The 8,226-nt window shown below is 47.2% G+C and overlaps 1 protein-coding gene across 2 annotated transcripts in view; it reads left to right on the top strand.

Moving 5' to 3' along the window:
- ARHGAP17 (Rho GTPase activating protein 17) overlaps positions 1–8,226 on the top strand; it is a 94,805-nt gene that overhangs the window by 13,774 nt on the left and 72,805 nt on the right. The window lies entirely within an intron of this gene.

The following is an 8,226-nucleotide window of genomic DNA, read 5'->3' on the forward strand; positions in this document are numbered from 1 at the left end:
GTTCATTTATTCACGTGAAACAGAAAGGCAGAAACAAAGGCAGAGGGAGAAGCAGGCTCCCTGCAGGGAGCCTGATGCAAGATTTGATCCCAGGACCCTGAGATCATGACCTGAGCCACTCAGCTGCCCCAAGCCATGCAATAATTAAACTGTCATTACCATAATTAAAATTATAAAATGACTAGTTGGAAACAATTGAGAGCAGCCACATGGGAAGGTTAATACCCTTAATGTACAAAGCTCCCTTAATAATCCGTTTAAATATGTGCACTCTAATGAGCAAATACCATCAACAGGATGCTCACAGATGACCAGTAAGTGTATGAGATTCATTTCAAAATTACAGCTAATCGAAGAAGCCCAAAGCTTTCAGGACAGCATTTTTTACTTCCCAGATGGGCAAAGCTCAAAACAGTAATACGTTCCTGTCTTGGGAGAGCTGAGAAAGGGCCGAGTATCCAGTCTTATCCAGGTGGGGATATAAATGGGCATTCTTTTCCAGAAAGAAATTCGCCATTGGGTCTTAAGAACTGCTTCTGAGATCAGAACCCTCACCATCCACTGCATCCTCTAGTCTCTTACCCTTATGGATCCCTCTCCTGAAGTGTCACACACACACACACACACACACACACACACACACACATGCTTTGTTTAGTCCTCTTCCTTGTCTGACCAGACTCAGTCACAGCAGGGCCTCTGACCTCTCATCCAGCACCTCCAGCACCAGCCTTTTCCCTCCACCTGTCCTTGAGCCTGCCAGCCTGACTCGATCATCTGGGGCTTCTTCCCGCCTGTACCTGGGATGCAGGGCATGGTCCACAAAGACCGTCCGGCCGCACAGGTCCGGGCAGCCAAGTTGTTCTGGCCTGCAAGCTCAGCTGGCCTTTGCAGACCGCCTCCCTGCCCTTGGCCCCTTGTCCGATCCCGTTTTCCTAAGTGCTTTTGCCAGACTTTTACTTTTCTCAGACCTACTCCACCCTGCCCCAGACACACCCACTCTCCTTGGATGACCTGCCTAATGTCCTGGTTTCCAGAGAAAACGGGCTGCTGCTGCCCCGTCCCGGTCCCACAGGCTCAAGCCGCCCAGTCTGAGTGGTCACTGCTCCCCGGGGCCTGCCCGTGCGCCCGGAGCATTTACAGCTTCCAGATCTCCGTGGGCTCCTCCCAACCGCATTCCTGTCCCCTCTGCCTGGCTTCACGTCCTCAGGGTGCACGGCTTCTTCCTGGCCCTCCCTGGGGACCGCCTGTGCGGTCCCCTGCTGTGTCCGGCTCCGCTCCCATGGGGTTCCTGAGCAGCTTTCTGGGCCGAGCCTGCAGCTCTGCAGACCTGCGTTCCGAGCCAGCTCCCCCCAGAGTGCTGTTTGCTGCTCCTGCCCGTGCCTCGCTCTGAATTTTCCTTCCAGACACTGCTCCCTGTGCTTCGGCACCGCAGACCCGAAACCACACTGGATACCTCCACCAGCACACGTTCAGCAGACCCCTTAAATCCAGGATTTCCAGAGCTGACCGTGCTGACCTCGCCCTCAGATCCTCGCTATCTAGCCGGTCACTCAAGATAGAAACATGATGATCATTCTAGGGGATTCCTTCTCCCTTCGCATCCACGCCATGTCATGAAGTCCTGTCTTGTTTCTTTGTAATAACTCTCTGTCCTCTCCTCTCCTTAACCCCTGCTTTAGGCTGGATCGTCCTTTTTCTCACATAGATCTTGTGTTCTCAAGTCTCTTGAGATTTATTTTTATTTATTTATTTGAGAGAGAGAGCACAAGCAGAGGGGAGGGGTAGAGGGAGAAGCAGACTCCCATTGAGCAGGGAGCCCGATGCAGGACATGATCCCAGGTCCCCAGGATCATGACCTGAGCTGCAGGCAGACACTTAACCTACTGAGCCACATGGGCCCCCTCTCGGGTCTCTTAATACTCAGCTCCTCAATTTCCCTGCAGGCAGCATGTCTTCCCTCCCCCTCCACGCATCTTCCACACTGTTGCCAGAAAGATCCTTCCAAAAAAAATACTTGTAATACTGATAGCTTACATTTATTTGGATGTTTACTATGTGCCGGGCACTAGCAGCTCATTTAATGCCAAATCAGTACCGTATTATCCCCTTTTGCAGGCAAGAAAACAGGCACAGAGAGATTTGGGAACTTGTCTGAGGTCACAAAACTGGGAAGTCTGTCTCCAGAGTCTGTGCTCTTAACCACTTATGTCATAACAAAAACCATGTTTTGAGCTTTCAAGGAATTAGCACTTTGTGTATAAAATTTCTTTCAGTCCACTCAATTCTATAAATTGAAGTTCTTAATATTTCCAGTTTTACAGGTGAGGAAATAGGGTGCACGGAGACATTACATAACCTGCTCAGAGTAGCATAGCTCTTAGGTGGCGGCCAGGGCTTTGGCCACCAGCAAAGGTGCCCTGGACTGTCCGTCTTTGCCACCGCATCCCTCACAAGGAGCCAGCACACTTTTATGAATTCACACTTTTATATGAGTATTTCTCTGTTCTTTTAGAGTTGTGGGTGGCAAAAGAGGTGTAGGAATCGATTTCATGATTTGGAATATTTCACGAGTCCTTAGGAACACAATCATAATAGCATAATATGCTGTTACACAATAGTCATAACAGCATGCTATAGCACCACAGGTTGACCTGTTGTCTCCACTGGTAGTTCCTGAAATTATCCATGGTAGGAAAATTATCTCATAAACTGAAGACCCTACAGGAGATAGTTTAAGGTGGTTGACTGAACTCGTGTGTATGTTTCTTCTCTCTCACTGAAATCCACTGAGGGCATCTGGGTGGCTTAGTCGGTTAAGCAACGGACTGTTGGTTTCAACTCAGGTCATGATATTGGGGTCATGGGATTGAGCCCTACCTTGGGCTCCATGCTCAGCAGGGAGTCTGCTTAAGATTCCCTCTCTCCCTCTCCCTCTGCCCCCTTTCTTGCCCCTCAAATAAGTAAATCTTTAAAATTCATTGAAATGTTAGGAAAGGGATTCTTTTTTTTAATTTTGGGGAATTAAAAAATGTGGTATCGAAGGCCATTCAGGAAAAGTTCCAGATAACTGATTAAGAAGTAGCTCTGAGGCTGACTACAGCAGGTGCTGTTTTATTTGTTCATTCGTTGTCCAAGGTGGGACAGTAGGATGTCAGAAAATCCTCAGGCTATTACATCCATTTGAAAAGAAAAAAAAAAGAAGAAGAAGCAGGCTACTGACAAAAAGACCTAGAGTTCTTGGAAATTAAAAAATCTGTCACCAATTCATAAAGAGTGTCAGGGGACTAAAAGAGAAACAGTCTTTAGAAAAGAAGTAAAGTAAGTTTCTGTGTTCTTTCGTTTTTCAGGATATAGGGCTCCCCTCAAGGTACATCCTCAGGAATAGCACTAAGAAAACAAAGCAGAATCATTTACTAGGTCATTACAGACTCAGAGGAGTATCCCTCCGCTTCCTGAAAACCTCCTGTCCTTTTTTTTTTTTTTTTAAGATTTTATTTATGAGAGACACACAGAGAGAGAGAGAGGCAGAGACACAGGCCGAGGGAGAAGCTGGCTCCATGTAGGGAGCCCGACGTGGGACTTGATCCCGGGTCCCCAGGATCATGCCCTGGGCCGAAAGCAGCACTAAACCCCTGAGCCACTGGGGCTGCCCCCCTTCCTGTCCTTTTTTTTTTTTTTAAGTTTTTTTGTTTTTTATTTATTTATGATAGTCACACAGAGAGAGAGAGAGAGAGGCAGAGACACAGGCAGAGGGAGAAGCAGGCTCCATGCACCGGGAGCCCGACGTGGGATTCGATCCCGGGTCTCCAGGATCGCGCCCTGGGCCACAGGCAGGCGCTAAACCGCTGCGCCACCCAGGGATCCCCCTTCCTGTCCTATTAATGCAATTAAGTTATGTTGACTTTCACACAGAAAGACTATCTTTTTGCCTTTCTGGCAACCATAAAGATGCTGCTGCTGCAGATGATGATGATGATGATCTGAATGGTTCTTAACTGGAAACAGTCTGACACCCCCCCCCCCCCCGATTGGGCAAAATCTCCAGACATTTTTTGTTGTCATCCCTGGGGAGGGGGGGCTTGTTGCTGCTGGCTTCTGCGCAGGTAGGATCCAGGGATGCTGTTAACACTCTGCAGTGCCCTGGACAGCCTCCCACAAGAGAGGATTATTTAGACCAAAGTGTTGAAAGTGCCAAGGTTGAGAAATAGTTAACTCTAAACTGCCTAGCGGACTTGAAACCAGAACTGCTCCTTAATCCCCCGAGAGGTCAGAGGCATAAGAAGTTAAAAGCTGCAAGCTGCAAACTGGCAGTCCTCTTTATGTTCAACTATCCTAACACTTTACTAGAAAGTAGATAAAATCTCTAACATTTCATGTCCCTAGTCTGCCTGCACAGTGAAATTTCCAGTGTGACATCAAGAATGATACTCAGCCTGGGGAAGAAAACATCCGTAGTTGGAACGATTCTTTCTTTTCTTTCTTTCTTTTTTCTTTTCTTTTCTTTTCTTTCTTTCTTTCTTGCTTTCTTTCTTCTTTCTTCTTCTTTCTTCCTTCCTTCCTTCCTTCCTTCCTTCCTTCCTTCCTTCCTTCCTTCCTCCTTCCTCCGTTCTCTCTTTCTTTCTCTCTTTCTTTCTCTCTTTCTCTCTTTCTTTCTCTCTTTCTTCTCTTTCTTTTTCTCTTTCTTTTCTTTTTTAAGGATTTTATGTATTTATTTGACAGAGAGCACAAGCAGGAGGCGTGGCGGGCAGAGGGAGAAGGAGAAGCAGACTCCCCTCTGAGCAGGGAGCCCCATTTGGGGCTCGGTCCCAGGACCCGAGATCACTACCTGAGCCGAAGGCAGATGCCCCCCAAGCGCCCCGGTACCTCTCTGTCATCATTGTCAGCCTGTGTGCTCCTTTGTTCGGGGAGCTCGGGCGCAGGCTGCAGTCCTCCTTTGACCGGGGCTGCAGCCGGCCAGGACTAATCAGCACTGGCATGGGAAGTTAGAGCTCTTGTCACCTTCCTGAAGAGATTTCCTCACCCAACACTAGGCGGGCATAGATGTCGAACACCCAGATTCTTCCCTCCTCCACCTCCCTTCCCTCCCCTCCCCACGACAGTACTGTGGTGAGGTCTTCAGGAGATTGAATCCCCTTAGTCTTTGTCTCTGAAAACTGTCATTATTTTAGGGGCGCCTGGCTGGCTCAGTTGGAAGAGCAGGCGACCTTTGATCTCAAGGTTATGAGTATAAGCCCCACACTGGGCATAGAGATTACTTTTTTTTTTTTTTAAGATTTTTAATTATTTATTCATAGCGACACACACACGAGAGAGAGAGAGAGAGAGAGAGAGAGAGAGGCAGAGACACAGGCAAAGGGAAAAGCAGGTTCCATGCAGGGAGCCCGACGTGGGACTCGATCCCAGGTCTCCAGGATCACGCCCTGGGCTGAAGGCAGGCATTAAATGGCTTCGCCACAGGGGCTGCCCTAGAGATTTTTTTTTTTAATCTTGTTATTTTGCCTTTATCTTTGAAATGTTTGCATTTGATGTACAATTGTAGATTGACTTTTTTCATTCAGCACTTTAAGATGTCACGCCATTCTGTTGTCCTTTGATCATGACGTCTCTGGTGACGAGTCAGCCATCATTCTTACATTGCTCCCCTGCCTGTTTGAGAGCTCTTTGTTCTTTCTGTCTGCTTTCAAGATTTTCTCTTTCTCCACAGTTTGACCTTGATCTTTTAGGTGTGCCTTTCTTTGTGTTCATCCTGCTTGGAGTTTTCTGCATTTGCATCAGTGATGGATATAGTTCATTACATTTGGAAACTTCGGGGGCACTTGGTTGGCTCAGTTGGTATAGCATCCAACTCTTGATTTCGGCTCAGGTCATGATCTCAGGGTCATGGGGTCGAGCCCTGCGTTGGGCTCTGTGCTCAGTGCAGAGTCGGCTTCTCTCTTTCCTCTTTCCCTCTGAACGTGCACACGCACACATTCTCTCTCTCTTTCTCATAAATAAATTTATTTTAAAAATATGGAAGCTTCTCAGTCATGGGTTATCCGATATTTCTTCTGCCCCATGTTCTTTCTTCCCTCTGGCACTCTTATTACAGGTATCATAGCCTAATATTGTCCCACTGATTTGGGGTACTTTGTTCTAATTTTTTCCCACTCTATTTTAGTGTTGATAGTTTGTTTCAACTTCCAAATCTCTGATGAAACCCTTCATGTACTCATTCATTCTGTCCACCTTTTGACTAGATCCTTTCATGGACTTAATCAGAGTCCCTGCAAAAATAATTCCAACAACAACAACAAAAGAAAAATAATTCCAACATCTTGGCTGTCTTTGGACCTAGTTCTCTTGACTGTGTATCTTGATAATGCATCATATTTTCTGTGTTTCTCCTCTGGTGACTTTTGACGGAACGACAAATGTGTGTAGAAACCGAGCGTGGCGTGCTTCCTCTGCCGGGCCGATCGTGTGAGGACTCCGGTCCATCTAGTCTGTTGTTGCAGGAGTCTAGGCTTTGTTGGTGCTTTGGATACACTCAGTTCACCATAGACTTCAACTGATTTGAGGGTGGGACTAAATTTCCCCTTGGCAGGACTTGTTTATCTGAGTTCTCCTGCCTTACCTTCGCACTTAGTAGGACTCATGTGCCCACATCAAGAGAATTTCCCCAGCTCTCTTGCCTTCCCTCTGGTAGAGAACCAGTGCCTGATATTCCTTTTTTTTTTTTTTTGATATTTTATTTATTTATTCATGAGAGACCCAGAGAGAGGCAGAGACCTAGGCAGAGGGAGAAGCAGACTCCCTGCAGAGAGCCCAGTGCAGCACTTGATCCCAGGACCCCAGGATCATGACCTGAGCCGGAGGCAGATGCTCAACCGCAGAGCCACCCCGGTGTCTCGCAGTGCCTGATAATTCTTTTTAAGGCCCAAAGTCCTGCAGGGCTCCTGTCAATCCCTGTCCCCATTGCTCTTTAGCAGGCTCTGCCTGTCTGAGCCTTGGGTGGCCCCAGAGTGAGGGATGTCTCAGCTGTCGCATCTCCTCCTTCAGTAGTGGACTACCATTACCTCCTCTTCTGTGTAAGGCCCTTAAGCCCTGGAAGTCCCCCTGCTTGGCCCTCAACTTCATTCAGCAGGTCCCATGCACCCAAGCCGAAGGGGATTGAGATGGCTGCAAGGGTTCCCCCACGGCTGTGTCACCTTGAGTGTATCCTTCCCAGGCTGTCTCTCGTACCTCTGTCCTCCCTGCCTTAGCATACCCTTCTGCTATCTGACATCCAAGCTTCCAGCTCCAACTCACTTGCTACGTCTCAAAAACCTTCCTGGTCTGGTATCTTACATTTGTATCAGATGCCCTCCCAAGGCCTCTAACCTTTGGCATCTTATTAACTTCTCTGTGCATAGGTTTCTCATCTCCGAAAAGGGCATGATAATAGCATCGATCACATAGTTAGCCTGAGGATTCAGTGAGGTCATACATGTGATACATGTATCTGGAACCCAGAAGTTAAGAACCCGGATCTCGGGAGCAAAATTGCCCAGGTGTGAGCTCAAGAAACGTTAGCCATGATGGTGGTGATGACAACTCTACTCTGTGAGGCCCCGTGCTTCCCCAGGCAGAGCACTCATCGCACTGGAGTCTTGATTGCTTATTTTCCTTGACAGCCCTTGAGTCCTGTCAGAGCAGGGGCCATGTCTCTTACTCATGATGGCTCACGGAAGGGAACCCAACAAATATTTGTTCAGTGACTAACCAAATGAAAAGGTTAGTGTCAAATCATGCATGGCACCCACCTGTGGTTGAATGCAGTGATGGGCTGCATAGCTCCACTCAGTGAACATTTCATTATTCCAAATATCCTTTTGAGAAAAAGCCTCATTTAAAAAAAAATCAATATTCTATTTTGAGTCATCAACAGCATCCTTCCATCCATCAAGCTGTGGTGTTGGAACACTTTTCTTTGACCTTTATAAAAGTGTAAGTGAAGATTTATGGTGCTCTCCACCCAGAATCTATCCATCATCCATCCATCATCCATTAAGAGCAGCCTCACCTCATTTTTCCATTTTTTTTCCCCTCTATTTTGTGCACCACGCTAATCATGGAACTTTCTGGGCTACATCTATGATGTGCATTCCTCGTAGAAACTTAGAGGATCCACAATTATCTGAAGTTCAGCATTGCTTGCCTTTTAAAAATATGTGACGTTCCTTGTTATTTATAGAGTTATACCCC

This window comes from Canis lupus, chromosome 6 (genome assembly GCF_011100685.1).
Source record: "Canis lupus familiaris isolate Mischka breed German Shepherd chromosome 6, alternate assembly UU_Cfam_GSD_1.0, whole genome shotgun sequence".
Classification (NCBI taxonomy): domain Eukaryota; kingdom Metazoa; phylum Chordata; class Mammalia; order Carnivora; family Canidae; genus Canis; species Canis lupus.